Raw genomic sequence first — 27,100 nt, 5'->3', positions numbered from 1 at the left:
CGAACGTCAATATCTAAGTGTTATATTTCCGTGTTTGCTATATTATTTTTTGCAACAAGAATTTTATTTTTTTACTAACTACATATGGAAAATTACTTTGTTTATTCTATTTTAATAAAGCTCTTCCTCATTTTCTTTTTTGATATATTATGTAGCTGCATTTTTATTAAATATTTCTTTAGATTAAATTTCATTCTGATCCCCGCGGTTCCGAGATTATAGGTTCTTATTCCGGGATTTTAAATAATTGGAAACCCTACTTACACTGAGTGAAAGTTTTTTTTATATCGTTAGTTGTATTGGCTAAATATTTGTGAACAATGGGTTAGAAATACCGTTTGATCGAAAAAGAAACGGCGTCATAGACGCCTGGGGAATGATAATAGTTGCTAGTTTCGGCGAGGTCAATCTCTAGACGCCAGTTTCTAAAAATTGACATAAAACTTATCAAAAATTAATACTAATTTTCTAACATCTAAAAAAATGATTGAATGTTTCCAGACTCACAAGTCTACTTCCAAAAAGTATTTTTTCTCGAATTTTAAATTACATTATTAAAAAATAATTTTTACTAATATAAAAATAAATTACAACGTTCTTAAAGTCAATTGGCAGTAAGCGCCATGAAAAAATAGAGAATAGTACGGGCCAAGTAAATGGAGATCTAGGGCTTGACCTCGCTCATAATAATAATTATTGATTGTCATTCCCCAGCCGTCTTTGACACCGCAATTTTTCTTTTTCGATCGTATGGTACGTTACGATTTTTTTTCGGTAAATATGTGATAATATAATATAGCTGCTTGAACGAAAATATTGATTCCAAATAGCAATATGTAGCATCCACAAACACTAATTCTGAATCAGCGTAGCTACACGGAAATTACTAAAAATTTTATATTAAAAGGTTAATTGATAATTACTCACATTCGACAATAGTTGTGGAGTCCTTTTCACAGGAAGTTGAAATTTGTATATTTGTGGTACCTATATTACACACTTTTATGGTGCAAGGTATTTGTGGTAGCACAAATACACATTCTAAAATTATAATATTTGTGGAACAGGTTTCCACAATTAATAAATGCCAATAACTTTCTTACGGTGGAGTGTATAGACATATAAATTATATTTTTAGGTCGTGGACAGCGAGTTCGTATCATTTCGTACAAAAATAGAGATGCTACCACAAATGTCTTTACTGCACGGTTGTCACAAATATGGTCATACGTGTATAGGTGAGTATATTGAAAGTAAAAGAATTTCGGACTTCCATTGTCTTTCTTTATTTTGATTAACCCAATATTTCGGTCAGAAGGATCGCTTACCGTTATCAAGTGTAAACTCTGTGAGCTGTGAGTATGGTTTAGTATTTCAGGGATTTTGGAAGTTTGGATCCTCAGGTGGCATCAAAGTTCTAGTGTTGTTAAGAATTGTAGTGAAGTTAAGTGTAGTGTTAAGGACAGTTTTAGGACTGGTAAAATGAAAAAAAAGAAAGCTTTGCAATTATATCGATCTTCTATTGGGATATTTTTTAATGTTTGGTAAGTTTTTTTTCTTTTAATTTAATTTGGGAAATGTGGGAAGAATGGCTACTGGCGATCATCCACTTAGTGTTATGGAATTTTGCAAGTAGTTTTTAAGACTTACTAGTCGCGGCAACAGCGGGCGGCGAATAAGGCGAGATCCGGGAAATTGCCGATTTCCCCCGGCGGCTCTCAAAATGTGGCAATTTATTTTTAAAACTTTTAAAGTGAAATAACTCGGTTATTTTCAATTTATTTTAAAAATGGTAAAGAGAAAATATGTTTCTTTTGACCAGATCTACCATCCCTTATAATATTTGCACTCATTTCTGGGACACCCTGTATAAGCAATACTAATTAAACTTTTAGTTATGTAATTGACGGCGCGATTTTTAAATTCATTGTTGCCAACCATGGATATATTCCGCGCCGGGCTGACTAACTGGAATTTAAATTTCCCGCTGGGGATTCAGGTGTTAGCTCTGCTGTAAAAAAATGTCAATTTGCCACATTTATTTATTTATTTCTTGTCATTCGTCATTCGTTTTGATACTTTATATTGTATTACGAGTTTTTGATTTAAATGAATTGTGTTGTAATACTTTAAGCTTAAATTATTTTACTAGCATACCTTGCAGTCGAACATTGTTTTTTAAAACCTCTTTTAGTGCGAAGTGTACAAGGGAGCTTAATAGCCGTAAAAAATCATTGCAACTTTAGTAGAATATTTCGAACGGGAAATCGGGTGTAATGGCCCTTTATGTTCCTTAAGTGCTGTTAAAGAGGTGAGTTTTGTTGATGTATCTAATAACTGTTTATATACAGGGTGAGTTACCTACGATGTTCTCTATGGGTATCTCGGAAACTACTGGAGATAGAGAGTCGGTTAAATGAGGAAAGAATTGCAGTTTTGTGGTGTCATAAATATGCGCCTTTCAGATTTTTAAAAAAGTTTATGGCTTACTAGATATTGCGAAAAAAACAAATTTCGGCTATTTTAAAAATTGTCCCTAATTCCATTATAACCCATTTTTGACAAAAAGTTTTCAGATAAAAGTTGGAGATAATCACATCCTTAATGAGATTGTGTCCTCCGCTTTTTTCTAAAGCCATTCATTTTTGACATATGATGCAAACATATGTTTTTTTAAATGGAAACCATAGTTGGCTATGACTTCATAAAAAGCGCCATTTTTTAAGCTTTTTAGCGATATAACCAGTTATAAGCCAGTTCTTATCATTTTTAAACAATTTCACTTAGATAGCCATGGAAACAAGTTCAATCGCCGTTGTTCTCAGAAATATGAAGCTGTCACATCCAAACTTTGTAAATTAAAATAAACAAAAATTGTAAATATGAATTTTTCAAATGAAGAAAAACGGTTCCAACATTACTTTCATTATGATCCCCCCCCCATAATAAAAGAAATGTTAAAAATTATTTATATCATAATTATGTAAACTCAGGGATAGGAAGAGGTGGACCAATTGTATGGGCCTCCTCGATCACCTGACCTATCCATTTTAGATTTTTTATGCGGTATAGTTAACAATAAGCTTTACAAAAAATTCACAGTCCTTTACAAAGATGCAACCGGGGGGGCATTGAAAATGATGAATAAAAACGTAAAAATATGATTAGTGTTAATATGAGTGTATTACATACATATGTTTAAATAACGAACTTAACAAAAACAACAGATTTAAAGATTCACTGAAAAAGTAGTAATGTTAACATTAAATAAAACATTATCAATAATAATTATGCGATCGCACCTATCCGTAAAACAAACAAGCAAAAAAAAACAAAATAACATACAAAACATCAGGTTAACATGATGACAGATTATGATCGATGACAGATAAAGAATTCTTACGGAAAGTTGCACTTTACGATATAATTTTTTAACTGTTAAAGGCAAACCCCATTTAAACACAAAACTTTTTAATACCTACTACTGTATCTAAAAGACATTTTTTTTAAATTACTAAATTCTTAGCCACGCTTCTGTTTTTCTTGGCTGTTGTGCGTCACGTCACAGATTAACAGGCCCACGTTTGCACCACAAGGCGATGCTGCAGACCACTAGGTAGACCGGTCGTAGTAATTTATGTTATACAACTTGTAGTCAATCTACACAAATATTATCAAAAGCTTTTTTTCTTTTAAAATGTGTTCAGATTTTGTAAAAAGTATAAGTCAAAATCGCAAAACTTAAATTTGATATGAGTTTCTTAGTTTTTAACTGATATAGTGGCGAATTACAAAAATTCCTTTTCAATGAAAATTAATCAGTTAAATAAAATAATTTAATAAATTACTAGCTTTTTTCCCGCGACTACGTTCGCGTTACACCTCGAATCGTTCATGCATTAATTTAAATGATTTTTACTAATTTATAGAGAGCTAGTGAGCATAGATGTTTTTTATTTTTCATCTTCTTTTTATTTATTAAGAGCACTAATACTCTCTTTATAGGTAATTTTTTATTCTTTGAAGGATAATTGAGGAAGATATATTTCGTTATGATGTCACTAAATCAACCCTTGTATAAAATTTTATACTGTCTGGTTTATAATGTTATAGTATTGCATTTTCGTACAGCAAACTTTCATTCTATAGTTACCTATTCTACTCCCTAAGTGTATAAATTTCATAAATTCGCTTTATCTTTGTGCCAATTTTTATGTGTATAATCCAGAGGTCACCAAGTTTTATATAAATTTTACTAACTTTACCCATTTGGTTGATGAATTTCAAAAATTTCTTCTAATTCTTTTTGTAGGATTTCATTCTTCTAGACCAAATAGTAAGGAATTTTCATACAACAAACAGTTCCGACATAATTTTACTCTCTAAGAGGATGAATTTCCTAAAATCGCTTTGTGTAGCTAATCCACTAATGTCGTTTAAATGAACGTTTGTGCTAATATTTATGTATCTAGAGCTGGCGGTATGAACTCACTCCTAAAATATCTAAAAACTTAATATATAATCTAACTGACACACGACTGACAATGACAAATAATTTATTTCTGGAGGTATTGTGTGTAGGTGTTTTTCAGGTATGTTTTAGTAATTTAGTCGTTTTACACAAAGAAATAGCCATTAAGTACTATAAAAATACTTCATAACAAATCTACACATATATACCTTTCATTTAAAAAAAGAATCATCAAGATTGGTGAAGCGGTTTCGGCGGGATGGATGCAACAAAAAAACCCTTTGAGCTTTTATATATGTATGGACTAATTATTTTTCCAACATATTTTACTTTGCAAATTTTTATAAATATTCAGACTCGCCAATATCGTAGTCCAATGTGTCCAGCCTGTTTAGCCAAACGTAGGCCGATTCCTCTTCGGCGGCGCGCGGCGTCGTGATCCTGGCCGATGGAAGAGTCTTCAAGACGCTCATCCGCGCATAGGAACAAGTTGACTGCGTAGCGTATTGCGTATTAATCGATTCTGAAACTTTTTATATCATTTATGACATGTTACGCAAGTTTATTATTTTAATCTCGATTTTAATAGATAAATATGTGAAATGCCACCTGAATATCTTCCGCCATGACATGTTTTAACTTTTTTGTTATGGTAAAGTGATTTGTATAAACTTTATTCAATAACGTATATTTTCCTCCATTTGGTGATTTTTTAATTTTAAGCGAAAATTAAGTATAACATTTTAGGAAAAAGAAACACTGTAATATTTAAAAGAATAAGAAGAAATTAGTCTTATTTTGAAAGGAAAATATAGAAAAAACTCTTTCTATAGAAAAAGTCTTTATACTAACCAGAATCCGGTGACATATACGCGGTCTCACCGGAAACATTACTTATTACTTCACATAACTTGAAGAATATCTACTTTTAATAATGAACACTTCAGAAATACACCAGTAAAAACATTTATTATTTGAGAATACTCGAATGAAATTATAAATATTAGTTACCTATGTTGTTATAGCTTTTATAGGCCTGTTTAACGACTTAATAAGTTACCTAGCGAAAAAATCTGTGCGCGTACCTACCACTATTGTTACAGGTTAATTTTTTAAAGAAATATGTTACACAAATTAAAAACGCTAAAATTTTAATGGTATTATTTGTGCATTATTGGCCTTATAATGCAATTAGTTGGAATTATATCTTCTTTAAATATAATTAGACTTTTTAACGACTTTTAAGTTACCTAGGAAAAAATCTGTGCACGTACCTACCACTATTGTTACAGGTTAATTCGCTAAACAAATGTGTTACATATTATTCGTGGTATTAGTGGTATTATATTGGAATCAGCTTGGCATTAGTGGGGCATTATATGAGAAATTTTGGTATTTAATTTGTATTTTTGGCATTACTTTGGCATTAGTATACATACATTTGTCAGCGGTTTACTCCTTGTAGATAATCAAAAAGTTTTTTGGATAAAATTTGCTTTTTATGTCAGATCATTTCTATGAAAAATTACATTAGATTTTTATTAAAGGCGCTGGGTAATTAAAACATTGACTAATAAAGTTTGTCCACTTTAAATAAGGGGTCACGAAATATCCTCCTTGGAGTGTTTGGGTTAAGGGGTGTATAATAAATTAATCATTGTTTTATAATAAAAAACCATAAAACATTTATTTGTGAGTAAAATAATGCAATGGTTGGATATCTCTCCTTTATAATTAGGTGACTAAAAATACACTAAAATAATTAGAAAAAAAATCTTGTAATTATTTAGTAATTACGTCAATATTAATTAATTGACTTTCTAGTCTATTTTATTTTATATACAAATATATTATTAAATTTTAATCTAAGCATTAAGTAATAAAACACTTTGTGCCCTCTTATATCGTAAGAGGTTACGAAATATACTCCTGGTTACACCCCTTACAGAAAACAGTGTAAGGGGTGTAAATAAATTGTATAATCACTGTTTTTTATAATAAAAACTATAAAATATTTCTTATTTGTGAGATTAAAAAAACAAAACAATGCATTGGTTAAAATAAGTACATTCAATACATGTATTGTGTTAGACATTTATATGCCCAGTATATTTTTGTTTAACAAACCAATCAGGAAAAAATCCAAAACCTACCGTTATAGGAGGTATAAGATGGTTAAACTTATATAATGACAACTACTTATCGGATAACAAATTAATAACTACTGTCAGCTACTGTCTAGGTAGAATATACCTAGAGTACCTCCACCTACCTATGATGTAGGTAGATTAAAGCTTATTTTGACTTTACGTCTCACTTCGGTGTCACAAGCTGAATTTTTCAGGGATGGAAGTACAGTACATGATATGGGGAGCCTTATTCCGAAAGTAGTACAAAATTAGACCGGGTAAAATGGCACTATCATCAAAAATCGATATATTAATACCACCGTATAGAGAAAACAAATACTTATTTTTTGATCCAGTACACAATAAAGTCTTCGTAGGGAGTAATTTTTTATAATTATTTACAAAAAAACATTTCCATTAGCGCTTATGACCAAAAAAAACTTTAAATATGAATAACTCATTTCAATCATGCGAAAATTTGGTTTAAAATTGACTTTTTTTAATTTAACTTTCATTTAACGAAAAACGAAGGCCTAAATGAAAAAAAGAAACAATTTAAAAGTTTCGCTTATGTCTTGACAAAGTATCAAAGCAAACCCCATATTTTTTGCTTTTAAACTAATAAAGATATATCAATAAACAATTAGCGATGTAATGGTTTTTGCGCGCGCTGGCCGACTGCCGCCGCTGCGCCGAGATTTCCTATACCCTTGTATATATGACGTCATGGTGTGGCAAATGTAGCATTTTAATTCGATTTGGGCTCCCTTATATAGGATAACAGAAACATTTTCAATGTTAAAAACTTATGAATTAAGAGGCGGTACGAGAGAAGTTTAATTAAGTCAACCCATCCTTCTGTGAGAATAGATAGCAATTCAGTTTTAAAAAGATGCAAAAGTCAAAACAACGGCGGATTTTTTGAACATTTTCTAAAATAACTTAAACTGTATGTAGTGATATTATTTTTTTAAATTTTAGTTTGTGTAATGTAAATTGTAAAGAACCGTTTAATAATATGTTCTGACTTTTTATAAGTTATAAATCATAACAGAATAAGAATACCATGCAATCTAAGTGAAATTAGTCAAGAAAGATAAGAATTGGCTATAACTAAATTTAACTTTTCTCACATGTTTTGAAAACATTCACCAGTCAACGTATTCTCGAAAATGTATGACCAAGAAAAGTTGAACCAATAATCCTACACGCTTTTCTTCATTTTAAAAATTCATATTTACAATTTTTGTTTATTTTAATTTACAAAGTTTGGATGTGACAGTTTCAGATTTCTGAGAGCGAAGATGATTAAACTTGTTTCCATGGCTGACTCAGTGAAATTGTTTAAAAATTAGAAGAATTGGCTATAACTAACTAAAAAACATATTATAGCTTATATCGCTGAAAAGCTTAAAAATGACCCTTTTTATGAAGTCATGGCCAACTATGGTTTCCATTTAAAAAAAAAACATATGTTTGTGTCATATATCAAAAATGACAGTCTTCAGAAAAGGACACAATTTCATTAAGGATGTGATTATCTACAACTTTTATCTAAAAACTTTTTGTCTAAAATAGCTTTTAATGGAATTAGGGACAATTTTTAAAATAGCCGAAATTTGCTTTTTTTTCGGAATATCTAGTAAGCCATGAACTTTTTCAAAAATCTGAAAGGCGCATATTTAGGATTCCACGAAACTGCAATTCTTTCCTCATTTAACCGACTCTCTATTTCCAGTAGTTTCCGAGATACCCATAGAGAACATCGTAGGAAACTCACCCTGTATTTATAATTATTTTATTTTTGTTTCCTAAAATATTCTGATTAAAAGAAAATATGTAAAAGTGGGCAACGCTGTGCCGGTCAAGCTTAATCTCGTGACTAAAAGTTTATTTGGTATGATGTATAAATATTATATTTGAAGTTAACACACGTGCAATATTCGTGCGCGCTTCGTCTGCGTGTGCTTAGATATGTAATTATGAGCCTTTATAGCAACTTATTTTCGATTTTACCGTATTATTTTGCATTATATTCACAATTCACCAGTGGCCGGCCGAAGCGCAAGCAGTTAGTGTGTCAATCTGCAGTGCGAGAGCAGGGATGGTACTGGGTTCGACTCTCAGCCAGTACGGTCGCTTTATTTGTTTAAATAAAAATATTTATTTATCCAAATAGAGCAACCAGCGAGCCCCCACCTCAAGGAAGGCAATGGCAAATCACCTCGAGTATAATTGCCTTGTACAGCCTCTCAAATAGTGCCGTTCGGATTCGGTGATAAACTGTAGGTTCCGTGTACTTGTGAAATACTGATGACACACATCACAAGTACATGCGAGAGGTAGCCAACGCTCTATATAGAGTATAGCACTGTAAGAAGATTCACCAATTCTTTGTTAAGTTAAAATGTTTCTGATCTGCCGAACAATCGATACATGTACCACTAATATAAGAAAGATGTAGTGAAGTGCAAAACAGCGTCAAAAAATCTTAACCATTCTCCCTCATTCGCAACTAGAAAAAAAATCTCCGCCCGCCGTGAATCGATTTATCACAAAGTTGCTGTGACAGAAACTCCATTTTTCTTTTCCTTTCCTTTGAACCCTACAAGCCGATCGTGATCGTTGCGCGTGTATCGGTTCTCTTTGATGTGCTGCTGTCAAAACAGATCCGTAAAAATTTATATTTCTACTTTCGGTAAAAAAGCATAGTATTTTTAACCGATATGTCTTGTTATTGAAATGCCAAATTCGTTTAAGATAAAATGTGATTTAACTTTAATCTTTACAATTTTGGAAGGAATAACAGGAAGCCTCATCACATTATTTATGGTCCGAGTTATTTTACTTTGAATATTTTAAAACGTGTATATTTTTTGCTTAAATTTTGAGAACCACAGGATTTTTTCTGTTTATTTCGATTTTATAAAGTTATTCTACTACCAATGTTGCAATCTTATCAAAATAGAGTGTTCTGTAAGATTGCAACATCGGTAGTTACTTCTTTGCACAAACGATAAAATGTGTAAAATAAAAAAAATAATAAAAAATAATAAGAAAAATAAATAAATAAATTAATCTCCTGATTTCGCTAATATTAAAATTAATGCATAGGGACCTTTAAATGCAAATATCTTGAAAACCGCTCACCGTTTCGAACTAAACGAAGAGCTCTTTTATAACGTAAAAAAGTTCTAGCTCTTTCGTGTTTTTGTGTTTTTGAGTACCACCAGTAGTACTCGCTACCCTAATAGAAAGTACTCTTTCAGGGATGTTACGGATATTTAAACGATCGCCATTTGCTTTGGCATTGAAATGTGTGTAAGAGTACCAAATTTCAACAAAAACGTTTTTTTTTCAATGTTTTTAAAAATTAACAAAATGCAGGGTGATTTTTAACCTATATGCATAAACTTGGGAAATTATTGCTGATGACAAATAATGACTAATAATGAAAAAAAAAAGTTAGTAAAATATGTTTATTTACGGAGATAACAAACTATTTGAAATAAAAACAATAAACAAATTCCATTAAATTGAATGTGCATTTACTCATAAAGTTGATAAATTTTTTTGAAAAAAAAATTAAATTATTTCAGAATATAAAAATATTTTACTAACATTTTTTTTTCATTATTACTCTGTAGTTTTATACAAGTATGGACGAAAAGTTATGACTCTTCAAACCAGTTAAAAATATGTAGGTGGTGCCCTCTACAAGTAGGGGTCATATTGACATCAAAGTCAAATTTCTCATGTCAAAAAACCCACAGGCACCAATTTTCATGCTAAATATTTGCGTTACTTCATAAATTATTTGGAAACAATCTAAATAAAAATGAAACATCTAGACCTTATATTTCCGAAACTAAGCATTTTAGGAGATATACATTTATACGAACTTTTTTACTTATTTTTATCTGCAGAATATGCTGCCGAAGTTTCCAGAATACAGTTCGGACCACCCTGTATACTCGTAATCCTTGATGTAGTAAATTGTAATAATAAACATCCTGTGCGTTTGACACGCCAATCTATTAATAAAGCTTTGAGCCCATATATAAATTGAAGCAAATCGAGAAATCAATTCGACATGATCGATCAATAAAACGCAAGGCGCATCGATGATATTATCAAATGTGCGATAATGTTTGCATGATGTGGATATAAATTAGAGTAGGCGTATATTTGAAAATAAATACCGTGCATTCGGTTGAAAACGACGTCGTAGTCAATAAGGGAATAAAATATATTCCTACACAGACATCGTTTTTTAATGTGAAATTTAACTACTTAAAGTTTCAACATATGTATTGTTACTTGTTGTCAAGTAAAAACTGAACTAAAATCACTAGAGCTCCAAATTATTCTCAAAGTGGAATCTCATGTATCCGATTTCCTATAGCACGCTGCTATTGTAGTGTTACGTTTTTCGTCGGTTCCGTGTGGATAGAAAGTCACAATTTATTTAAACAAACGATTTATAACTAAGAATTTATTTTGAATTTTAGCGCGTCAACTGCTCTTGTCGATTTGTAACTGCCCTCTCTAGGCCACAGCCGCCGGCTTATATACCGACCGCTAAAGGTCTCTAGAATAGTCCATAGATCGTTAGGTGCATAGAGAAGGTTTCGATTGTTCTCGTATGTACTACTCCATTCTAGTGGCACTCGATCCTTCTCGAATTTTCGAATGAATCATTACGGTGTCTAGGCGATGTTAAGGTCATCCGAGGGCGGGCTATAAAGTTAGGTTAGGTCGAGTCCACATCGGTCTGCAACAGTAGCTTTTCTATTGGTTAAACTAATTTAACTGGATTTTTTCCCAATATTTGCAAGTTTTTTCCATTACATATATATTCTAAAAAGGAAAATTATATTCTTCCGACACAATTTGATCAGCCTCAATCAATAAATAATTTCTTTTTGGATCAGAATGGTATTAAGAGGGATTCTGTTTTGGGAACTGTGAGATTTTATAGCGAAAACAAAGCTAAAATGTTTCGTGAACTTTTTCAATTTCGTTTGGTAAATGAAGATACAATATATAGGCACTTATTAAATATTAAATCCGATGCTCGTGGAGTCGATGATATATCTATTAAAATGCTTTTATTGTGCTGTCCTTTTGTGTTGCCATATTTAGCTAATACGTAGTGTTTTTCCCAGTCACTGGAAAATAAGTAAAGTAAAAAAAACCTTTGCCTAGAAAGTCAATCATTGATAGTCCCAACGACTTGCGTCCAATAAGTGTACTTCCTGTTTTGTCTAAGTGTTTAGAAAAAATTATGAGCAACCAAATAAAATCTCATCTTGATATCAATGATCTTCTTCCTAAGAGACAATCGGGGTTTCGTAGAGGGTACAGCTGCACAACTGCGTTGTTGGACGTGGTTGATGACATTCTGAGAATGAGTGACGTGGGCAAGACAACAGTTATGGTACAGCTTGATTATTCTAAGGCATTCGATACCATTTCCCATGAATTGCTTTTGGCCATTTTGTTATATATGGGATTTTCGGAAGAATCGGTCGGAATGATTGAGAGCTATTTATCGGATAGATCTCAGTTTGTTCAGATAGGAACGTTCGTGTCGCCAAGGGGTAGCATTGTGAGAGGGGTGCCGCAGGGAACTATACTGGGTCCGTTATTGTTTAGCATTTACACTGCGAAAATTGCATCACGATTGGGGCGTTGTGCGTCATATTTATATGCGGATGATACTCAGCTCAGCTTCTCATTTTTCTCAAGCGATGTTGACAGGGCTAATGAAATAATTAATGAAGAAATTCCAGTTTGGTTGAGATATCCTATAAACATGATTTAGTTATAAATCCCAGTAAATCTTTCGTCATGGTCTTTGGGACCAACCGCGAGGCAGTTGAGAGCTCATTGAAAATTAAAATTAATGGCGTCGAAATTACATCTGTACGCACTGCTAGAAATTTGGGAGTAGAGTTTGATGTCGAGTTGAGATTTAAGAAGTACGTGACAAGGGTTCTTCAGAAGGCTTACTTGAATTTGAAAATGCTTTATCCTCATCGTCATATACTGGATAAGTCACTTAAGAGGAAACTCACCGATGCGTTAGTCCTCAGTCATTTTAACTACTGCGATGTTCTTTACGGGCCTTGTCTGGATGCTGCTGATACTGCTAAGATTCAGCGTGTACAGAAGCAATGTCTACGATTTATATACGGAATTCGTAAATTCGATCGCATATCATACAAACTTCATGAGGCTCGCTGGTTGAATATGGAAACTAGACGAAAATATCACGCACTAACTTTATATCATTCTATAATTAATTACAAGTGTCCACCTTATTTATACGAAAAGGTTCAGTTTCGAACAGATGTTCATAATTTGAATTTGCGACATAAAGGGCTCATCTCCCCACCTTATCATAAAACAGCATTATTCCAAAGATCCTTTACGTACAATATCTATAAACTGTATAATGGCATCGATAAATGTTTTAGAGACCTGCCAGTTCATAGTTTTAAATCGCATTTAAAGCGACACCTTCTAGATCAACAATGTTAAATTATACTTGAGCAGCGTTTCTTTCCTTTTAGTGCTTTCCAAACAATTTTACATATAATTTCTATTTTTAAGTTTGTTCTTTTTCCTTTTTAAATTTTTAATTTGTTAAGCAAACCCTGTATTTGTTTTTTATATTTTCTTTTTTTTATATTATTGCTATTTACATGTTAATGCATTAAACAAGGCTGGAACTTGATCAGTTATGCTGTATTTCCAATCTTTTTGTAATTTGTATATTTTTCTTTTCTTTATATTTTTGTTTATTGTGTTTTATAATTCTATTGTTTGTATCTAATCTATGTACACAAATTACAATAAATTTTCTTCTTCTTATTATTATTATTAATTAATAAGCATTCGTTTAGAAGGAATTTGAGCCTCACACATACACAAAATTTGAACCAGCTACCACCACTTAGATGTATTTATGATTCACGATTTTAGAATTAGAATTTAGAATAAGTGGGGTTAATCACTGCGACCTTACAGATCTATTGTGTCCCCCTTTCTTGAGTTATAACTCATCATACAGTCCCAGGGCTTTGACAAAAGCCAGTATCTGGAACGGTTTTACAGAGGGTAGTTCTCCATCTCCAATATGAGTCGTACCAAAGTTCATGGCACGAATGGTTGTCGTCTCGCACTCAGTGATGAGGTGTTCTGGTTCTGGTTCTGGTTCAGGTGTTTCCCCATTTTCCCCACTGAATCTGCATTCGCCGTTTCTTCTTAAGCTTTATTCAGAACCTCGCAATTAGTGGAATATATTAGTGGTTACAATTAAACTTTATACTTTTTAGTTTACGATCATTCACAATATTGAAAAACATAATTAAAATTAATAGAATATCATAGCAACAGCTTGCATTAGTCAGTTAGATAAGCCTAAATTTAGCTTATAAAACAATCAACTTTTGATTTCTAACCACAATTTCTCTTGACGGAAGAGAATCAAAGGCCCAAATGATATTTCTCGCAAATTTTCAAGTATAATTAGTAGAAAAGTTTGATAAATTTTTCTACTTATTGAAAATGTCTACCCCTAATTTTGACGTTCTGAATGCTTACATTGAAATTAAAGTAACAAACTTCAACGCTAATTGAAGCCACTAATTTATTCCACTAATTGCGAGGTTCTGAATGAAGCTGTAGTTTCAATCTACTGAGGTGTTGATTGAGAGGACAGTGTCCTGTTAAAAACCTCGTGACAACCAGAAGATTGTTCTTACTTAAATCCAGGAAGATCTTTGCTTTTTCTTGGTCGTAAGCCCTCATAGACCGAGAGCTGGCTACATAAAAAACCTTATCATCGTTACATGGCTAATTTTTTGTGTGAAGTATCCTTTTGTGTAGCCATTGTGAAATAGTCATGTCTGCCAGCGCGATCCCGGGGCTAAAAGCGGGGGCGGCCAATCAAAAGGGTGATATTTTGATACTAAAAATATTATAAGGTACACGAGTTATAATTGCCAAATAGGTTTTATTTATTATTAGGAAACGTGTAAAATTGTTGACAGACATTTTTCTCGTGGCTGAAATGCCGACAGACAACGCGAAAGAGGCATAGAATTTTGACAAAAGAAAATCATCGCATACATGCATGTCGATTGGTGGAATGTCATGTTTATTGTTAATTAATTTAAAAAGCCGTATGCAAAAGGGAATACAAAAAAATCGTTATTGAAATAATAAAAAAATATATTTATAATATAATTGTATATTATATGATTTATCTATACTTAAATGGATGAGGCGGCCAGCGTTCCCTGAATAAAGTGCTGAGCCACGATCTTTTTGTCTGCCCTTTTGCGTACGGCTTTTAAAATAAATAAATATGACATTTCACCAATCGGCATGCAAATATGCTATAATTGTTTTCATTCCTTAAATTTAATTTTTTAATAATTTTTAAAATTTCATGCCTCTTTTGCGTTATCTGTCGGCATTTTAGCGACTAGAAAAATATCTGCCAACAATTTTCCACGTTTCTTAATAATGAATAAAAGCTATTTTCGCAATTATAACTCATGTATCTTATACTATTTTTATTGTCAAATTTTCACCCCTTTCGATTGGCCGCCCCCGCTTTAAGCCCCGGGATCGCGCTGGCAGACATGACTATTTCATAATGGCTACACAAAAGGATACTTCACACAAACAATTAGTCATGTAACGATGATAAGGTTTTTTATGTAGCCAGCTCTAAACTATCAGAAACTTCTTCGAGTGTCTTAGACCGTTGCAAGATTTCCATTCCAGGTTGCGGATGGAGTCTTCCAAGTTCTTGAGTTCCGCTTTTAGTTGGTTACTAGTTGGGAAGCAGAACGGTTCTGGTCCAGTTAGTGAAGTGTTTGCTCTTTTTTTAGATAGGTCATTTGCTTTTTCATTGCCTTCTATCCATTGGTGAGCAGGCACCCAGAGTAGGAGAACTTTGTTTTCTTTGCCTAATTTATTCAGCTTCAATATTCACTATTCTTTCACCAATTTCGAATTGATTGATACTGACTTGATCACTTTTAACGCTGCTTGACTATCAGATAAGATGACTATTTCTTGTTTCCGATAGTTCCTATCTAAGATAAGTTGTACGCATCTTTCGATAGAGTAGATTTCTGTCTGTAGGATGCTAGGGTAGGTGCCCTTCGGTTCGGAGTATTTAGTTCTCGACCCAAATACTCCGATCCCTGTTCTCGCCTTGGTTTTGGAAGCATCAGTATACCAAGTTATGGTATGGCCTTTTAACAGATGAGCAGACGTTTCATGTTTTTTTCGTGTTTTTCTCTTCCAATCCTTTTTATTGCTCAATACTACATTGAGGTGTTTCTCAAAGTTGGGAGTTGCAGGGGTGGTATTTCCTTTTTGAGGGTGTTCCAAGCCCCTGATCTGACAATTTTTCCAGTACTGATTCCGTTAGTGACCATTCCAATCATTGTCGCATTGGCATATCTACCGATGACAATATGCAGTGGTGTTAGATCTAGAATGATTGCCGCTGCTCCATTGCTGCTGTTGGACAGGGTCTCATAGCTCATGATTCACGATACAAGCATCATATATTATGTACGTAGATGCAAATTCCGTCAATGCTGCATATTAGATCATCTCGCGTACAAAGAAGTCAATAAATATAAAAAATATTTTCGTATATGAATAAATAAATTTATCGTAGAATAATTCTACTGTTCTATATTAAAAGTAAAACCATGAATGACTACGTAGTTTATACAAGGTATCCCATTTTCGTGTATTCTACACGGTTTCTTGTTTATGAGTAGATGTACAAAGATGCGGTTTTCACATTACAGTGCTTACTTTTTTATTAAACTAAAGATGCTACATAGATTTGTCCTAGCCCTGTTAGTTTCTAATATACAGAGCGAATATGAAATTGTTACATTTTTAAACTCTCTTCGTATCACGGGCTTTCTTGTAACTTATCGAAAAGGTGAAAACTAAATTCCATAGAGTTTCTACGTAGAATTCAGTAACTAGTCTTTTGCTGGGAGCTGTCATTTTTGAAATATTTTCAAACTTCTGTTTTTTAAATGTGATACTCTCAATATTATATTTTGTACCATTTGCCTTGTTAATGAGCATTCTAAAACAGGATACGGCAATAGTGCGTAGGGCATCTGTAGCTCTTATAGTAAAAACCTTGGTATGTACGAGGATGTATTTCAGGAACGTATTTTAACTTCTAGAGTGGCCCAAAAAAGTGTGAGTGGATCGGAATGATTTTTTTAAATGGAACACCATGTATATTATTGCATTTTTGACTTCCTTTCAGATCACTTTACTTAATCCTAAGATATGAGCAAATACATTTCGATAGTTTCAGAGATATTAATAAATAAATAAAAAATATGTATTTTTCAGCCTCTCTTATAAAAATTATTAAAAATACAAGAACTGTCCTGAAATCAAAACTATATTTGTTATATACTTTAGATGGTCTATACGTACTTTGCTATAAATATCGCAACCTTAAGTCATACAAGGTGTTCAAAATTCTACGCTAAACTTTCTGAAATATAAAATAATTTTTCTTCGTTTGTTTTAAATGGAACACCCTGTATATAATTTTTTCAGTAGATAGAGAATGGAAAAATAAACAATTGTTGCATTTACATCTAAAGTAAATACCAAATTTAGTTTTGATTTCAGAACAGTTCTTGTATTTTTAATAGTTTTTTTATTTGTTTATTAATACCTCTGAAATTACCGAAATAATATTTACTCATACTCTAGTATTATTTAAAGTGATCTAAAACGAACCGAACCTTTTCGATAACTTAAAAGATAACCAAGATACGAAGGGTATCGAAAAATGCAACATTTTCAAATTAACCTTTGATTCATGAAATATGTAAGAAGGCTAGGACAAATCTGTGAGTTGCATCTTTAGTTTTTTGTTTCATAAAAAAATAGTATAGTGATGAAAACTTATAGTGATGAAAACCTCATCTCTATACAGGGTTGTTCACCACATACGACACGGAGTATTGTAGCTAAACGATTAGGTTTTTACAAATTGTAAGTTTTGGGTTCGTTGAAGAACTATTAGAGCTATAATTTAAAAATATTTTTACAAGATACAGAGTGTCCCAAATAAGTATAAAATATTATAGTTGTATTTTTTTAAATAGAACACCCTGTATATTATTCTATTTTTGGATTCTACGATTGAAATAAAGGTAAATTTGATTAAGGTTTATCACAGTTAAACCTTACTGTTTTTGAAATATTTTCAATTTTATGAAATTGCAGTAAAAATTTTAAAGCTTTATTTCTCCAAGGGTATCAAAAGTTTTTAATACTAAATAGTTACTGAAGATTATTTATTGATCACATATTGTGTTGCAATAATAAAAATTTTACTACCTTATACAGAGTGTCCAAAAATTTATATTAAATAATTACTAGCTTTAAACGGCAATTCTTCTTAAAGTGCCTTCTCCATTCAGTGAAGATCGGCAACAACCATGGCAAATTCCTCTCTATTTTTCGCTCTTCTCAGCAAAGTATGTGAGTCCAGGCCTGTCCAATCTCTGATGTTCTTCAGCCAGGAGCAGTGCCGTCGTCCGGGTCCGCGCTTTCCCTCAATTTTACCCTCGATGATGAGCTGAAGGAATTCATACTTGCTATGTCTCATGATATGGCCCAAATAGGCTGCTTTCCTCTTTTTTATTATGTCGAGGAGTTCTCGGTCCTTGTTCATTTGGTTTAGAACTCGTTCATTCGAGACACGGGCAGTCCATGGTATTCTCAGCATTCTGCGATATACCCACATCTCAATAAACGGCAATAACTTGTTTAATTTAAATGGAACACCCTATATATTTTACGTGAATCAGTTGCACAATGTAATTGTCTATCAAATTGTTTTGTTCCATTTTTTACATAGAAAATGCATTTTCTTATAATTTAGACCTCATTTATCGCTATACCCATGGAACATTTACATTTTAGCTTATTTTTAAAGATGTAACAAATTTTCAATGGGTACAGATACTAATATTGTCGATATAGTTCGCTTATTTAATTAAAAAATAAAAAAAAAAAAACTGTTTAAATATTTTTTGTTAAAGAGGACCAATTAATATGGTGCCAGTATTCAAACTACATTAATTGACTTGTAGTAATAATTGCTCCAAATGCTAAAAAACTGAATTTTGTGTGTGTATTAGACAACGTGGTAAAAAGTAACACCTTATAAATTTTATTTCATTTATTGACGAATGCTTATTTATAAAAACAGAGACATTCATTTTCATAACTTATTATTATAAGGATTTCTGAGGCAAATCTACATTTATTTAGAATAATTTATTAATTAAAACAATTTAAAAGTATGTAATTAACTAATTTTTGGTGTTTTTGGTAGGAAATAATGGTGGTATATTTATTTGGTATAAACTTTTACAAAAAATTTAATAGTTTTTTTGTATGCCAATGGACTTACAATATTTACCACCTGTACATTTTGTACACATTATGGTGCTATAAAAAAGTCTGAAATGTCAATATTCCATGGGTATAGTGATAAAAGAGGTCTAAATTATAAGAAAATGCATTTTCTACGAAAACTTGAAGAGATGGGTAAAAAATGGTATAATACAATTTGATAGACAATTACATTGTGCATCTGATTCACCTAAAATATATAGGGTGTTCCATTTAAATTAAACAAGTTATTGCCGTTTAAAGCTAGTAAATATTTAATATAAATTTTTGGACACTCTGTATAAGGTAGTAAAATTTTTATTATTGCAACACAATATCTGATCAATAAATAATCTTCAGTAAACAATTAGTATTAAAAACTTTGATACCCTGGAAGAAATAAAGCCTTAAAATTTTTACTGCAATTTCATAAAATTGAAAATGTTTCAAAAACGGTGAGGTTTAAGTTTGATAAACCTTAATCAAATTTACCTTTATTTCAATCGTAGAATCCAAAAATAGAATAATATACAGGGTGTTCCATTTAAAAAAATACAACTATAATATTTTTTACTTATTTGGGACACTCTGTATTTTGTAAAAATATTTTTAAATTGTAGCTCTAATAGACCTTCAACGAACCCAAAACTTACAATTTGTAAAAATCTAATCGTTTAACTACAATACTCCGTGTCGTATGTGGTGAACAACCCTGTATACTCATAAACGAAAAACTCCATAAAACACACGAAAATGGGACACCCTGTGAAATCCACCCTGTGAAATCCACCCAGTGAAATCCACCTGACATCATGAAATGCGGTAAAATATTCCAATATTGGTATTGCTACCAGAATATTCACAAATCATATCCTATTGAAATTTGACCTTGGCTTTATTCGGCCCAAAAACAAATTAGGGCTTAAACCGAACCTTTATCGAGTTCAATTCGCCCAATACATTAAATCAGCCGACAGCATTTTAACAAATAGTAATTATATGGAGTGCGATATCCATATTCGCATCGTGCCGGCGCTAATACCCGCCGAACCTGGAATGTAATCACACGTTATTGACAAAGCGCGCTGCATCGAAATTGGGACCGCCGCTGCTCGAAGCTTTGATCCCTCCGCGGAATTTCGGGCATCCACCTAATGAACGGCCCTTTAATAATCAATGTGACTGTGGCGTAATTAATTGATGTCTACTTACGTCTGCATTTCAATCTAATGAGCAATTATTATTTTCTATTTCGGAACGCGGTTCATGCTGCGGAAAATTTTACTGGGTTCCGCAACTGTGTATCAGGGACTTGCATACATGCGTGTACCATACGTAGTATTATAAGAAAATTAGCAGTTTCCGTCCGCACTGAGAGATGGTGCAGGACTATCGGACTGATCATCAACTCAGGCAAAACCGCCGTAGTACCATTTACCAGAAAACGAAGTCTGAAAAACTTGAAAACTGCCATCACAGGAAGTCAAATATCTAGAAATAACTCTGGACAGTAAACTTCTATGGAACATGCATCTTAAGAACAAGAGCAAAACCACAAAGCCTCTCATGATATGCAGGAGAATGGCGTGATAGTAAGTAATCTGCATCACAGGTGCCATGAGAACATGCCCAACAGCAGCAATGGAGGTCATTCTAGACCTAACACCACATTGTCGTCGATAGATACGCCAGTGCGTCAATGAGTAGAATGGTCATTGACGAAAACAGTACTGAGCGAATTGTCCAGTTAGGGGCCTGGGACACCCTCAAAAAGAAAATTCCACTCTTCCAACTCCCAGGACGACATACCAAGAATGTACAACTTTAAGAAACACTTCACTATGACCAATAAAAAGGATTGGGCGAGAGAAACCTTTGCTCAGAATGTAATAGACTGTAACGTGGTATATTGATGCTTCCAAAACCAAAGCAGGACAGGGATAGGAGTTTTTGGGGTTGAAAACTAAATACTTCGAACCAATAGGCACCTAGCTCAGCACCCTTCAAGCAGAAATCTACGCTATCGAAAGGTGCGTGAAATTTATCTTAGATAGGAACCATTAAAAATAAGAAATAGCCATCTTATCCGATAGTGAAGCAGCACTAAAAGTGATCAACTTCGAATTGATCGAAGTTGGCCAAAGAATGCCTAGAGCAGCTGAACAAATTAGGCAAAAAAAATTCTCCTACTCTGGGTACGAGTTCACTAAGGGATAGAAGTCAATAAAAAAGCAAACGATCCAGCAAAAAAAGGCTTTTCTCTACTTTTTTTAACTGGACCAGAACCGTTCTGTTTTCCAAGTGGAAACCAACTTAAAGCGAAATTCAGGAAGCTGGAAAATATCCTGGAATAGGAATCATCCAACGGTCTGGCGAATGATAGAAAAATCAAAGATTTTCTTTGATTTAAGTTAGAACAATCTTTGGATTGTCACGGGGTTTTAACAGGACACTATCTCCTTAACAAACAGTAGATTCAAGCTAAGAAATAACGGCGAACGCAGAATCTGTAGGAAACAACAGAACTCTTCATCAATGAATGCGTCGAGACAACAACCATTCATACCATAAACTTTGGCGCAGTTGATGTCGGAGATGGAGAGCTGGCCTCTGTGAAGCCATCTCAGATAGTGGCTTTTGTCAAATCCCTGATGCTGTATGATGAGTTATAACTCATTATAACTCAAGAAAGGGGGACAGACATCAGATCTGTAAGGTCGCGGTGATACACCCCTCCCAAACATTCTACGATTCTACAAATGTCCGAACTCAGTTTCTTATCCCAGCGTCCTGCACCAGCTTATGCAGTTCCTCGAGAGGATGGGATCATAGTTCCTCCAGTTTTGGTCTTCCTTTCCTAAATAGAAAATGTGGCTTGCGATCCAGATTCTCGGAGTGATATATTATGTGCTCTACTGTTCCAGGATCTTTATCGGATACGTTCTTGATACAGGTTTGTCTTATTCAAGTAGCACTAGATAGCCATATGTGCTGCCAAGAGACCTGTAATCCGAATTTTATCCCTTAGTTCCTTTGTAGCTTTAGAATTAGGTCTTTGAATGAAGGCCTTACTATGCCTGGGCCTATGTCTGTCTCTTCAGTGGACACACAGCAGTTAGTTGTAAAATTAATAGGGGATCCAATATTTGGACACTTCAAAATTTGCATGGGATTTCCTATGTTTCCAACGACGATGCACCACCCGATATGTACAGGGTGTCCCACTAAGAATAGCTCTCAGCTGTATCTCGGAAAGTATTAGTCGTAGGGCTTATGGAAAAAAATATTTATAACTAAAGGGGCTATGAGAAATTGCTGGAAATTATTTTCAAGTTTGTAAAACGGCCGCTAGAGGGCACAACTGCTATGGAATATAAGAAAATATAATTTTTACAGAATTTTGCCTAGATAATGGGCACTATAAATAATAGCTTCATAATCTTCAGTAAATTTTGTATTTTCTTTGTTAGAACCATTTTCCCCTAACTGCTAAAATAAAGTGGTGGGAGAAGGTTAGATCTATCTTGATTTAAATGTTAATAAGTCCGGACTGGATGATCAGAATCCAACAAGCGAAGGCTCGTTTAAAAGAGCGTTTCTTACTCTATATTATACCATAAAAATAATAATAATAAGGTTTTGAACGTCGACGCTAGGGGGCGCTTTCTTAAAATTTTACAACGTAGCACGTTTAAAAAAAAAATACGATAGTATGTGTAATTTTAGCTGATAGTAAAGAGTAGTAAAAGCTTAAAAATTCAGTGAAAACCGCATCTTGATATCTCCTTTCAAACCAAAGATATTAGCAAAATTATAATAAATACCAAAAAATAAGCCCTTAATTAACTTAATTTTACAATACGGTATCCTCCTCTTGATTAGGCCCATTCTAACAAAAAAAAATAAGATAAAAACAGTTAGTTTATTTTAAAATCTACGAAATACCAGAATACCCTAATACCAGAGGTATTAGTATTTAATAATTAAAATATTAATAACAGTGAACAAGAAACGATGATTCAGTGAAGTCATGGTATAGGCACGGCATATAAATCACACGGCAGGCTAACTCTCTTTGGCGGGAACGCTACGCGCATACCGTCGCGCACGCCGCCATTAGGGTTTCCATCAACAGAAAGTAACCAGTGTCGTAGTTTCTTTCATTGACTGCGCACACTTTCGGCTGATTCGAGTCAGTAGCGTACGGATTAATTTATTTTGTTTATTTATTGAGTTATATTTTATAGTTGTTGTTTTATTTTTGTTTATTGTGTTATATATTTGGTTTTTCTAGTTTATTTTCGTTTCTTGTGTTATATAATTTATTTTTGTATTTCTGAACATTTTTAAATCTTTAATTTTTACGTGTTTTTAAAATGCCTGGGCGAAGTTGTGCAGCAAAAAACTGCCCGAGTAGAGGACTAAACTGGGTAAAAAAGTTTCTTTCTGTTTCCTAGAGATCCGATTAAGTATGTATATACATATGTGATTAATTATTTTAACATATTTTAGTTAAAAAAAACAGTAGTATACATATTAGGACATTCAGCTAAATAGAAAGATCTAATTAAAAATATACAAGTTCAGCATCTATATTAAATGTTAATAAACGTATATACAGGATGAGTCTTAAATAAGTGCAAATATTTTCAGGGCTGGCAGATCTCGATAAAAGAAACATATTTTCTCCTTACTTTTTCAGATAAATCCAAAATAACCGAGTTATTTAAGTTTAAAAATTTTTTTTTTTTAAATGTTGAGTTGAGAGCCACCGGATTTTTTCTGTATTTGCATCCCTTTTAGTGTCGCAACCATAGAGTAAAGCCGTAACTATGGTAATATCAGAGATTAAGAAATTATACCATGGGAAAATTTGCGGTGAACAGGCAGTTCTAAAAAGTTTTCGAAAAATATACAGGGAAGTTAAAAGAAAATGAACGATTTTCAATATCTTTTTTTAGCAAAAAAAAACTCATAAACGTGTTCCTGGGGTCGAAATATACCACCCCTGAAAATATTTGCACTTATTCAAGACTCACCCTATATGTATATAAAATATTAGCAAAATTAAAATGTTAAATATTTAGTAAAATTTAATGTTGTATCTAGACATTCAACATTAAATTCAAAAATAATTATATTAATAATTATTAAATAAAATTATAAAAATAAATAAAATGAGTATATCGAAAATAACAATAGATTAGTAACAAGTTAACAATACATTTTTAGGGCAAGAACATGGGCAATTGCATCTAATAGAGAAGACTTGGTTGAAAATATAAATAAGGCCCAGAAAAGGTACAGGTTGTGTTCTGTTCACTTTGAATTTAAAATGTTTACCAATTCACTTTGTAACCGTATAAAATACAATGCGGTACCTACTTTGTTTCCTGCCATGAAAAAAATAGAAGTTTCTCAAAAAAATTGTGGATTTATTAATTTGTGAAATTTGAATATTAATAAAATTTGCTACGCCCCTTGATGGGCATAATTTGTACGTAGCCTCTTTATATTGTTCAATAAATATTTTATTGGTATTTTTTTAATTCTTGTTTGTAACTCCTGGCATGTTTTTGTTAGTTGCATGTTTTTTAATTTTAATTGTCTATTCTCTACAGTGAAATATTTAATTGATCTTTTCATTTTTAATTTTCGAGAAGTATGCGCGGTTAACGATTCATTTGTTTGGACAAAAGTATTGTAAATAAAATTCAGTTTCAGTCAATTACAGTATTTTTTTAATACGACCCTGTCGTATTTTCTGAGAAATTTTTGAGTACGTTTTAATCCGGCTCTGACTAGGAAACCATAATGGTAGTTTTTATAACTAAAATATTAATAACAGTGAACAAGAAACGATGATTCAGTGAAGTCATGGTAGTAGTTGGGAAAAGTTGCTTTTGACGTAATAGTATAAACGTCAAACTGTTATTAGATCAACATTTTGATACTCTTAGCAGGGTTTTTTATCTTTTAATTGCTTTTTCAAAATTACTTTATTATTTGAAGTAGTTAAAGTTGCTGGCATTTTGAAAAAGAAATCAAAAGATAAAAAACGCTGCTAAGACTATCAAAATGTTGATCTAATAACAATTTGACGTTTATACTATTACGTCAAATGCAACTTTTTTCCAAAGCCTACCATGACTTCGCTGAATCATCGTTTCTTTTTCACTGATATTAATATCTTAATTACTAGACCTCTGGTATTATGGTATTCTGGTATTCTGGTATTTCGTCGATTTTAAAATAAATTAACTGTTTCTATCTTATTTTTTGTTAGAATGGGCATAACCAAGAGTGCTACTGATACCGTTTTGTAAAAATATGGTAATTGAGGGCTTATCTTCGGTTTGAAAGAAGATATCAAGATACGGTTTTCGCTGACTTTTTAAGCTTTTACTACTCTTGAACTTTTTTTTTAAACGCGCAACGTTTGCTAAATTGTAAAACAACGCCCCCTAGCGTCTACGTTAAAAAGCTTATTATTATTGTTTATATGGTATAACATAGAGTAAGAAACGCTCTTTTAAACGAGCCCTCGCTTGTTGGATTCCGATCATCCAGTCCAGAGTTATTAATATTTAAATAAAAACAGATCTAACCTTCCCCCACCACTTTATTTTGGTAGATAGGGGAAAATGGCTCTAACAAAAAATATTCAAAATTTACTGAAGATTATGAAGCTATTACTTATAGTACACTTTACCTGGGCAAAATTGTGTAAAACCTCCATTTTCTTATTTTTTGTTGCAGTTGCGCCCCCTAGCGGTCGTTCTACAAACTTGAACCTAATTTCCAGCAATTTCCCATGGTCTCTTTAGTTATAAATATTTTTTTTCCGCAGTCCCTAATACTTTTCGAGATACAGCCGAGAGCTATTCTTAGTGGGACACCCTGTATATTAATAAGCAATATGAACTTTATTACTGAATAAAATATAAGAAAGCATGGACATTTGGAGATACAACGAAATCAAAATATAATGTAGATAATAAAAATAAAGTAGGTAAATTTGAGTTACCGCGCTCGGAATTTTTACGATTGTTCCTAAACAACTGACGAGAGGTCAGCGCCGGCTAATTTCGAACTTTCCACCGTTTCAAAGTAATGAAATAAGAAAAGTCGGTCGCACATGAGCATAATACGTCGCAAAAGGTCGTCAGAAGTTCGAGCCGCAGAAAAGAACTTAGTCTAAATGGTAATATAGTAGAAAATTTGAAAACTTTTAAAGAAAAAGTTTGATTTACTTTCCGGCCGCGAAAGCTAACAAAGCTCGAAAAGAAATTCGGTGGCATGATTTAAAAATTTCTTTTAAGTTACGGCGAGCAGAATTAAATTCTTTTTACAAAAACTTTCTAAAATATTAATATAGAAAGAAAGAACATACTTCTTCTTAATCAAATTTTCTCTTCCAGTTTTAATTTTAATAAAACGGGCTAGCGTTTCTTTATATTTAGTTTCTCAGGGAATAACTTCAGTTGATGTAACAAAAATACGTTTAAGACATCTAAAGATTTCATAAGCAAATCTTTTTAATGAAATATAGGGAAGCTTAGATATTCTTACTTCTAAATACAACAAAATTGAAATTTCTGCTAATAGAATGAATATGTGTTAAAAAATTTTGCGTATTATCTACCGCAAACAGGTTAAAACGCGAATTACCCAAGGGCAACCGTATAAAAGGTTTATTGTGTAGTATTGTATCTTTTGTCAACAAGGGCAGCAATATATCACATGATCGAAAAAAAAACGGTGTCAAAAGCGGCTGGGGAATGATAATCGTTGATAATTTTGACGACGTGATTTACTAAAAATTGACATAAAACTTGTCAAAAATATTAACGCTAATTATAGGAAGATTAAAAAAGGATAGAACTTTCCAGACGATGAATCTATTTCCTAAAAAACATTTTTTTCTCAAATTTTAAATTACACCTTTTAAAAATAATTTTTACTTAATATAAATATAAATTACAATCTTCTTAAGGCCAACCAACCGGCAGTG

General features: G+C 32.6%; 1 protein-coding gene across 2 annotated transcripts in view; it reads left to right on the top strand.

The window, feature by feature from the left end:
- The first annotated feature begins 1,000 nt into the window (after positions 1 to 1,000).
- Positions 1,001 to 27,100, top strand: part of LOC115891564 (hemicentin-1) — a 602,580-nt gene continuing 576,480 nt past the window's right edge. Inside the window, exon 1 of one of the 2 annotated variants that reach the window (XM_030912053.1) lies at positions 1,001 to 1,238. The gene's annotated coding sequence lies outside the window, so the exon portion shown is untranslated. The remainder of the gene's footprint in view (positions 1,239 to 27,100) is intronic. The other variant, XM_030912054.1, reaches the window with a different exon arrangement.

Source organism: Sitophilus oryzae, unplaced genomic scaffold, assembly GCF_002938485.1.
Source record: "Sitophilus oryzae breed Bouriz unplaced genomic scaffold, Soryzae_2.0 scaffold_1185_pilon_pilon, whole genome shotgun sequence".
Taxonomy (NCBI): Eukaryota; Metazoa; Arthropoda; class Insecta; order Coleoptera; family Curculionidae; genus Sitophilus; species Sitophilus oryzae.
This window is presented reverse-complemented; position numbering and strand designations above follow the sequence as displayed.